Source organism: Tenrec ecaudatus, chromosome 16 (assembly GCF_050624435.1).
Source record: "Tenrec ecaudatus isolate mTenEca1 chromosome 16, mTenEca1.hap1, whole genome shotgun sequence".
NCBI lineage: Eukaryota > Metazoa > Chordata > Mammalia > Afrosoricida > Tenrecidae > Tenrec > Tenrec ecaudatus.
In genome coordinates, this window is record NC_134545.1 from 87,819,999 (window position 1) to 87,830,471 (window position 10,473).

At 44.7% G+C, this 10,473-nt stretch overlaps 1 protein-coding gene across 1 annotated transcript in view; it reads right to left on the reverse strand.

Annotated features, from left to right (window-relative positions):
• Positions 1–7,191, reverse strand: part of NT5C2 (5'-nucleotidase, cytosolic II) — a 106,698-nt gene extending 99,507 nt beyond the window's left edge. The window contains exon 1 of the mRNA XM_075534987.1: positions 7,109–7,191. The gene's annotated coding sequence lies outside the window, so the exon portion shown is untranslated. The remainder of the gene's footprint in view (positions 1–7,108) is intronic.
• Positions 7,192–10,473: the final 3,282 nt, after the last annotated feature.

A 10,473-nucleotide genomic window follows, 5' to 3' on the forward strand; every position in this document is an offset into this window, starting at 1 on the left:
AGTTATATAATTTGGTAGTTATATAATGATGTGATTTGACAGTTATATAAAGATGTAGTCTGTTATGGGGGAGGGCGGATAAATAAAGATTTTTATACCAAAAGCAAGACTTTGGAAATTGCCAAGGAAACAAAGCAAGGGAGGGAAGATAAAGCAATGGGCTAGACTGTGGGCAGATATTAACTAAGGTGAAACAGAAGCTAGTCTGCAAGAGGGAGAAGAAAAAGCAAGGAGCAGATGAAGGGTGACTATTAGGGAGTGTGATTAGTAGTTTAAACTGTTGAATTTGATCTTAAATGTCCCCGCTCCCCAGTTTACAACAAAAAATTGTTTCTTTGTTTTTAAAGTTCATGGAAAACATTTCATTATCTTCTCACTCCTTTTAACCATGAACTTCTGAAACTTCTTTGTATATGCACGTATGTGTGTGTATGTGTGTATCTTAACTACCGTATATACTTGAGTATAAGACAACCTGAATATCCACCGAGGCACTTAATTTTACCACAAAAACTGCATTAAAAATGTGCTGAATTTTAAAATGTAACCAAATTGTCACATTCGTCCACGGATTTATGTTATAATTAAAATGTTACAAAAACATAATAAAAAATGTTTTTAATGTGCTGAAAAACTCAGCTTATATTCGAGTATATACAATAATTGGCATCTTACAATAATCTGTGAACTAGATGTTATCATCCACATCTTACAAAGAAAGAAACAGAAAGGTTAAATACTTTGACGGACAGTAAAGACTACATTTGTTAAGGAGTGTGAATTCTGAAGCCATCACTGCCTAAGTTCAAAACATAGCTTCAACAAGTAATTTCATGGCTGAGTAAATGAGATACTATATTTTTATACAAAAAATACAAACACTACATCTTTTTGGCCAACCATGCCCTCCTCTCAAAGTACTTTCATAAGCATGCTACTATAGTTTTTATATGTTGGAAAATGCATAACATGCACATTATTTGTGTAAAAATACAATAATCACTTCTATTTCTTCTACTCTGAAAAAGGTAGAACTGGAACAAGGAGTCACTGAGCTTTACACATTCCCGTAGGAATGTCTTCAAAATACATTGGGATGAAAAATGTACAACTTTTACATAAGAAAACCATATTGGCAAAAAAAAAAAAAAAGAAAACCATATTGGCAACACCGCAACTCAAAGATTATTATATAGTATATAAAGAGCCATAAATCAATGATGGAAGAGGCAAGCTCAACAGAAAAACAAATTAAAGATATAAGCAATTTACTGAAAGCCAATTTAGAATAAATAGGCATGCCATCTTTTACCCCACCTGTGCTTACTGGCTGGCTTAGACTATATCTCAAAAGCTACTAACTCAAGATACACCCTACACTGACTCTACCTCAGTAACATAGCAGACACAACCTATTTGCAAATGGAATCATAACCACCAACATAGAGATCAGGATTTACAGCACACATCTGAAGTATAGACACAACCCATAACACACACTAACAATCAGGGGAAGCCTGTGGGATTCCAAGGCTAAACATCTGTAAGGGTACAGAAAGCCTCATGTGGATCCCCTAGGGGCAGCTGGTGGGGGCACACCACCAACCCCACACCTTGTTTTTGATAATGGATTCTTTGTTTTAAAACCACAAAAGAAAAACAGATCAATTGAACATCAAAATAAAAATTTTTATGAATGGAAAAGCTTGATCAAGAAAGTAAAGGCACACGTATGGAAATGGAGGGAAATATCTGAGAACTACTTATCTGGTAAGGGTTTAACAGTCAGAATATATGAAGGATTCAACAAGAAGCCTGAGTTGTGCTGCTGTCGTCAGGTACCACTGAGTTAGTTCTGATTCACAAGGTGCTGGTGAATGAATGAACCACTACCTAGTTATGCAGAATCCTCACAAACCTGAGAGGACAATGAAGCTGTATCAGTGGGGGAGGACCAATGCAAGAATGGAGTGTGAAAATGGCTGCATAACTTGAAAAAATGAACTCAGTGTCACTAGATCCTACATGTGCAAACTGTTGATTGGTGTTTGCTGTACATTGTGTCTCAGTAACAAATTAAAACAAAAAAATTCAACAATAAAAATCCAATTTAAAAACAGGCAAAGAACTTGAAGAGATATTTCCCAAAAAGATTCACCGATGGCCAGGAAGAATATGAAAAAATAGTCAATCATTAATCATTAACCCATTGTCAGTTCCAACTAGTAGCAACTCAGCAGGACAGAGTGGAACTGCCTCATTGGGTTCTCAAGACTAAATCTTCCCTGAAGCAGATTACATCTTTCCCTTGAAGAGCATATGGGGGGTTCAAGCTGCCAACCTTTCGGCTAACAGTCAAGTAGTTAACCACTGCATCACCAGGACACTTTCTTCAGGGAAATGAAAATCAAAACCAAAATGAAGTTATTACTTCATACCCACTAGGTTGGCTACCCTACCGTTCGAAAAAATGAAGATTGATGTGCCGTAGAGGATGTGGAGAAATTGAGAGCTCAGCGGTGCAAATGGTTAAGGCCTAAGCTGCTAACCAAATGGTCACAGTTTGAAGCCACCCAGAGGTGTCTTGTAGGAAAGACTTGGCGATCTGCTTCTGAAAAGTCATAGGGGTAAAATTCTGCTTGGCAACTACTGGAAGGCAGCAGGTTTGTTTAATTAGAACTGCTGTTAGAATAGAGGGGGGTTAGCAACCTGAAACTACCAACCACTCCCTGGTGGAAAAATGAGGCTGTCTAATCATGTAAAGATGTTACCAGAAAGCCACAGGGGCAGTTCTACACTGTCCTACAGAGTCACTATGAGTCAGCATTGATTTGATAGCAAGCAGTCAGCGTGGTTTCCTCTTGTAGTTGAAAATGTAACATGGCACTGCTGCCTATAAAAAATGTTCAGTGATTCTTCAAAAAAAATTAAACAGTACTAACATACAATTCAGCAAGAGCTACTGCTGAAAAAAAAATGCCTTGTTTCTGTTTCAGGTGATTAAAACCGTTTAGAAATGGCATAGTCAAAAAAAGTGGTATAGTGGTGTTGATAGGACTCTATAGTGACTGATTTGTACACTAGACTACTAAAAATGTCACCTGGAAAAATATAAAATTTAATTTTAAAACCTGAAAATATTAAGATCACAATAATTAAAAAATATCCTTCCCCAAATCCAAAGTAAATATGGCAATCTTAACTGTTCAGATTTGATAAAGAAGTTGGGTAGTAGATACATTAACTGATCACTATATTGCTTTCTATATATTTAAAATACTTCATAATATTTTTAAAATTTAAATAAACTTAAGCTGAACCAAGGAGCTTTTAAAATATATATTCTAGTGGGCCAAATGAAATGAAAACATGGTAATAACCAACATCTTAATGCTGTTAGAAAAAAACAAAGCCCTTACATTTCAGAAAACAGATTTCAGTCTCTCTAAGTCGACTCTGACATAGCAGAGTTTTTCATCTCACTCTCTTGATAAAGCTTCCCAATAAACAGAGGCCTCAAAAGCTAGCTCCTCCTCGCTCTCCAATTGAATCCAATTAATTCTGCATTCAAGCAGTCCTAGTGCTGCTGCTGGATAAATGTCTGACTGCTAATAGCAACATCTGCTGTTCAAACCCACCACCCACTCTAGGAGAAAAATGATGCTGGCAGCTGACGTGAAGATTTACAGCCATAGAAACACTGTGTGTGGCAGACATAGTCAAGCAGACGTGAGTCGGGATCAACTGGATGGCAGGAGGTTTTGTTAATTCAGTATTCAGTCTAAAACAGGGAGGAGGAGAAGGGGGTTTCCACCCTCCTAGCAATTAAACCCCCCAAATACTAAATATTCACTAAAAAAAAAAACTCATTTTAAAAAGTTCATTAATTCTGCTTTATCTGCTAGGAATCCAGGGAACATATCTTATAAGCAACCTACAAAAATTCCCTATTCAGTTTTATTACATCATTCTTCTCCACCAAACCCTTGCCTACAGTGAGAGTAAAATCTACCCAGTTCTCATTTACCAACAAGGTCAGCTTCTAAGACCTGATGTAACAAGAAAATCTGCATTGTGCAAAAATGAAGGATGACAGCATGAGACCAAAATTGGTAGATGGCTACATTATTAAAAAACTACCAAATCACTGAGACTCCAGGCTTAGTCAAATTGGCACATAATCTTAACCATCACAGCCTAGCATCTCAGTATTTGTTACTGCCAGATGTAGAGTTACACAAGATCTTTTTACTAGTCTTAAATGTAAAATGTCAGATAACACACTAGTTGATAGTGAGGAATAGGTATATTCATTATACCCTTAACATATATACTTTAGCATAGTTTTATATTCTCCTTACTTTCCAGGATCATCTTCCCCTTGTTTTCCCTGATCCTTCAATTTATAGTAATCTCTCCCCTCTGGAACCAAAAAAGCAACAGAAAATAACAAAAAATGTATGCTAGTAATTGTGCCAATTTTTTCCTTGAGATTAGTTCCACACGGACCTGTGAAGCTTGTATTATATTCAAGAAAAACTGTGAAACTTGTATTATTATTCAAGGAAAACAGTGAAATTCTCTAAGGCTTCATTTAAATCCTACAAGGTTGCATGGTTACCTCCTGACTTAAATACTACCTTTAATGCCCAGGTGTCACTTAACATATGGCTGGAGAGATTTAACCTTTGTTAGGGGTTATCAAAACTGTTCAGAATATCACATCTTTCCAACAAAAATCTACTGAGAGCCTGTGTCTCAGGCACTACTGAAGACTGCTGGGCATAAACAATTAAGTAGTGAAAATGGCTGAGTACTAAATGCCCCTTGGAAGACAGGCCTGGCAATCTGCTTCCACAAGACCAAGTACTTCTACACATGTGGTCACCATGCATCAGAATCAATAAAACGGCAGTAGCAGGGTCTTCATAAACAGAAAGTGGAAAAACTATACAGCTCTGTGGATGGCAGATAAATGTGAGTGCAAGTTCTAAGTAGTATTGCGGGCAGTAATTATAACTATTAAAAAGCATGTGTGTAATCATTTTAAAAGAGCTATGGCTTGGGATCTTTTTTTAAACTATTTCATTGAATGGAGCTTTTTGTAAGTTATTTGAGTAATAAAAACTCTTTTTTTTAAGTACTATGCTCTCCTCTCTTTCCTCATGAAATCGTAGGAAAATGAAACTGGAGCAGTGCCTTTCCTTTGTCACTTGGCTTCCTTTGAGAAGATGCACCTGGGTATCAATCCTAAGGCTTCCAGAATATCATACCATCACCCTGTAATTCTACACTTTTGGCAACTTGTAGGTGATTGTAAACTTTCATTATCACGGAATCATCCAATTTCTCATATGGGATGGAAGGAAACCTTGCAAAATATTTCCTCATTTTACAGATTAAATTCTAATATCTGGGCTGGTGCAATCAATGCCACAACCTATACTGCTGTACAGAGTGGCTGCCATTGCAATGAACTGTAGTTCCCACCTAAAGCCTGCGTGCGCTCACGTCAGCCCAACACCTGAAATTCGGATTTCAATTACTTGCTAGCTGTGTCTGAGTGTGGCTTACGTCAGCCCAACACCTGAAATTCGGATTTCAATTACTTGCTAGCTGTGTCTGAGTGTGGCTTACGTCAGCCCAACACCTGAAATTCGGATTTCAATTACTTGCTAGCTGTGTCTGAGTCAGCCCAACACCTGAAATTCAGATTTCAATTACTTGCTGGCTGTGTCTAACTGAGTGTGGCTCACGTCAGCCCAACACCTGAAATTCGGATTTCAATTACTTGCTAGCTGTGTCTGAGTGTGGCTCACGTCAGCCCAACACCTGAAATTCGGATTTCAATTACTCGCTAGCTGTGTCTAACTGGATGTGGCCTCTCCTGAGGCCAAATCTCTTCCTGGGGACGAGTTCGAATCACTGGTGAAGGCGTGGTTGCAGATATTTTGAAGACGTAAACCCTTCCTCATTTAAGTGTCCGTGATAAATACCAGTTTCATAGTTTGTTTTACACAATGGTTAGATTTTGCATTCACTCCCTATAAACAGCAAAAGGGGTAAATCGCTCTCCCTACACTGAAGACGCAAGTGCCATTCACGCACCAAGAACCTGTGCACCCGGGGGCGGGCGAGCACGCCCCCCCCCCCGCAAAATGGTGACTAATCCTTTCAGCGTACAACTCTCACACGTCCACGCACGCAGGCTGCAAGAATGCGGGAGCCCCCACGGAACCGAGCACCAAAAGCTAGCGACTGCTCTGGAACGTGGTGGCCTACCGGAGTCAAACCCCCAAACGTTAGGTTTGGATCTCGCGGTTCAGGCCGCAGATCCGCATCTCACTCGGGGGGGTGGGGGGGTCGTGGGCAACTCGACGTGCGCCCGCAATTCGAGGAAGTGCAGGAAGCCGGCGAGTGTGAGCTCCCAAGTCGGCTGTTTCTGGGGGTGCGCTCCTAATTCGCTGTCAACCTTGCCTCCTCCCACAGGGCACCCGGGGGTCCCGAGAGTCCCCGGGAAAGCACGGGGGGCGGGAAAGGGTAGCCGAGCCAGGGCCCGGCGAGAGGCGTGCCGAGGCGGGCTCGACTGCGGGCCGCTAAAAGCATCCGCGCTGAGGGAGGGAGCGTCCGCCGGCGAGCGGGGGCCGAGCGGGAGGGGCGAGGGGCGAGGGGCGAGGGGCGAGGGGCGAGGGGCGAGGGGCGAGCGGAAGCGTCCGCCGCGGGGTCCTCAGGCGGCGCTGAGCCCCGCTCCCCAGGCTAAGGCAGCTTCCGAACGAGCCCACGTCCGGGAGACAATGGCGCGGGCGTGACGTGGCCGGGGGCGTCGCCATCACGGGGAGGAAGGGGCTCCCCGGGGCGGGGGCGACCCTGGGGTAGCGGGGTCGTGCGGGCCCGCGGGCGCGCAGGAGGGGGATCCGGCTGAGGAGAGGGCCGGAGGTGCTGAGCGCGGCGGGACGGGGGCGGGGGCGGCGGCGGCGGGTGGCTCCAGTTCGGGGTCGCGCGCCTGCCCGCGCTCCCTCCTTCCCTCTTCAGCTCGCTGGCTTGCCCGCCCGCCCCCTCCTCGCTCCCGTCAGCTCGCCCGCCCGCCCGCGGGGCCCGCCGCACTCACCGGCCCCACCGCACGGCTGCAATCCCAACGCGCAACTGCCGCAGCCGCCGCGCCACGCGCCCTCCCCGCCCGCGCCGCCCGGGCACCGCCCCCGCCGCCCGGGCACCGCCCCCAGCTCGCGCCCAACCAGGGACCGGCGCGCTGTTCCGTCCCCTCGCTCCGCCGCAGAGAGGGGCCGCGACAACGCTCCCTAGCTGCGCTGCGGAAGGGCGGAGCGATCGCGGCTGGCGCCTGGGTCCCTGGAAGGGGTCTGGGGATTGTCAGACGACATAACATCGGTGGTTGCTGAGCTGTGCGGTGACGCAAGTTGACAACCCTTCCGTGTCTGTGAGGGCTCCAGCCCTTGGCATTCTGCCCAGGGACTTCAGGGGTGTTTGTGCTCCCTCCCCACAGCTTTCCCTTAGGGGGAAGGAGCATCCATCCTTTCTCCCTTCTCTGAGAAAGGATGGCGGGACCTCCGGACCTCTCCGTCCAGACCCCTTATCCCGCTTGAATCTCATTCCAAAAAACTCCCGAACTCATTGCCTTCCAGTTGATTCTGACTCATAGCACTGGAGTGTGTCAGGAGGGCAGCGTAGAATTCCATCTCCAGCCATTCTCAACTGCGGGATTTGGGGCCAGTTACCTAACCTCACTATACCCAGGTTCCCTTACCAGGGCACACACAGGATAGCTAACAAGAGAACCTACATCAGAGGGTGTACATAACAAGGTAAGGCGCTTAGCACAGTCCTAGGACACAGTAAGCATTCAATAAATGTTAGTTTCCATTATAGAGAGGAGCTTCTGGGTGGAACAACCAGTTAAGCACCTGATTATTAAAGCAAAAATAGCTAGTTGAACGATCCCAAATAGGCCCCTAGGTAGAACAAAGACAATCAACTTATGGAAAGGTCACAACCTTGAACCCTTAGGGAGGGTTCTACTCTGTATCCTTATGCTGCCAGGAGTTGGAATCAACTGGAGAGCAAATGGCTTTGTTTTGGTTTGTTTTATTTTAAATACCCTCTACTACCGCCATCACTAACCCCATCTGTGGGCAGACTCCTCAATAACAGAAAGCCCACTGTTTCCAGAACATGGAATTCCTTGATGACATCTGACCAGTTAGAGATTATTTCTTAAGCTTCTACTTCCTGGCCCAGGTCCTAGCCTTCTTGAGCCTTAGAGAATAAACAAGTATAATCTCTCTTCAACCTTGTAGTTTCAGATATTTGAAGAATTCTTATCCCCTAAAGTTCCGTGGGTGAAAGCTGAAGCTTTCTGCTCCCTAAAGATTTACATACAGCCATGGAATTCCTAAAGAGCAGTTTTACTTCCCACAGTCACTAAGAGTTAACATGGGTTGGAGTTCTGGGTTGTCCTTTCTGTCGAGAGGGCCCAGCAAAGCTAACAGCCAGCTTCTGAAACAATCTCTAAAATGCCCCTGGTGCCCCAGATCTTACTCCTTCTGGTCTGGCTGCCTCAGCCAGGCACCTTGTATTGGTGCTGTGCCTCCTTTGGAACCCCCTTGGACTAAGACATGGGAAAGCTCCCTCCTCAGATTCCCCTTCACTACTGCCCAGTGGATGTGTCTGGTGCTTGAGGGAGGGCTTTAGGCAGGGCAGGGTTAACAGAAACTACTCAGTCCCATTCAAGTGGCACCCAGGGCGACACATGCCATACCTACCATAACTTAGATGTGCCCCTGTGTCTGCCTAAGGTTTTCTTTTATTTGCGATCAGTGTGTCCCATTCCTTCCATTATTGTTCCTCTGCCCTGGTCTTGAAGGTCTTTGCCCTCCTCCTAAGGAGCCTTCTTGACACAGTGGTTAAGAGTTTGCCTGCTAACCAGAAGGTCAGGGTTCAAACCCACCAGCCCTCTGCTTCCATAATGCGTACAGCTTTGGAAACCCTATGGGGCTGTTTTTTTCTGTCCTATGGGTAGAATCAACTGGCTATCAGCCAGTTTGGGGTAACCTCCACCTGGAGGGTTACTAAGACTCCTGTAGCACATGTGTCCCATGCCTTACCCAAATGGCATGGTGACTCAGAGCAAAAGCAATACTGTCACTGTGTTATGGGACTTAATTGCCTTGCAATCCTGCAGTAAAGCTCCTGGCACTGACTCTACTGACTCATACTGAGCTTGCAGTCAACTAAAACTCCAGTCTTTTTAGTAAGTGCTCTGGAATTACTACCCTCTGGTGATTTTGACCCAGTTTCAGCCCTGTCAGCTAAGGAGAGGTCTTGAGCCTCTCATCTATTACATGTGTCAGGGGATATAGAAAAAGGAAATAGAAGTTAGAAGTTATCATAAAATTGTATGTATCCTACCTTTTAAACCAAGTGCATTGGCAGGGACGGGGGAGCTAAGGTTTGTGTCCTGTTACGCGTGTGCCGATTGCACACCCACTTCCTGTTACGCAGGTGCTTACTGTGGCCTGCGTGCCCCAGATTACATAAACGCAGGAGATTCCATTAGTCGTCCTCTCTGCGTGGACCTGGCCCCTGAAGTCATGACTGAGAGGTGAGCCCTTACATGCTTTATCTTGTTTGATGCCTCTTTTATTTACCCCTCAATCACACAACTGCCCCTTGGGCCCACTCAGTTGTAGGGAGGCTGGCCCCCCTCAGATATATATAGATATATATGTATATCATATATGTATGCATACTATGTATTTTTAATTCCTCCTCAAAATGTATAACTTCAGTCTAATCAGGAGCAAACATATGATAAACCCAAATTGAAGCAAAATACTATACAAAATACTGGACCCATACCTTTCAAAAGTGCCAAGATCATGAAAGCCAAGGAAAGACACAGAAAGGGTCACAGGTGGGAGGAAACTACATGCAATGTGGTATCCTGGATTTAAAAAGGACCTTATTGGGAAACCTGGTGAAATCTGAATAACGACTTGCAATTCAGTGGTACCAGTGTTGTACCAGTGTTGATTACTGTTTTAGGGTATAAAAGAGATCCCAATTCAAATATAATTGAAAGCTTGCCTTTATTACATCTTAAAAGAGACAAAGACAGACATATCTGGATGAGGGAGACCATCAACCCGCATTAGGTTGGAGTGGCATCCTAGGGTCACAATTGAGATACTAGATAAATAGGCTATAGGAGGAGAGGGGAGGGAAGTGTCACAAAAACATGATTGGTGGCAGATCAATACATCAAGAAAGGCTTGCAAGATTGGTCCCAGGGCTTTCTGACCAAGGCAGTCAGGGCCAAACTGAGAGGACATGACTATGCTACTCACTGTACCTTCCCCAGTACTATGACCTGCATCAGGGACACACCTAGACAAGTCCCTAAGAGAGCCTGACCCTCCCTGGACTAGCTAGGATAGGTGGAGGCAAATCTACTCCCCA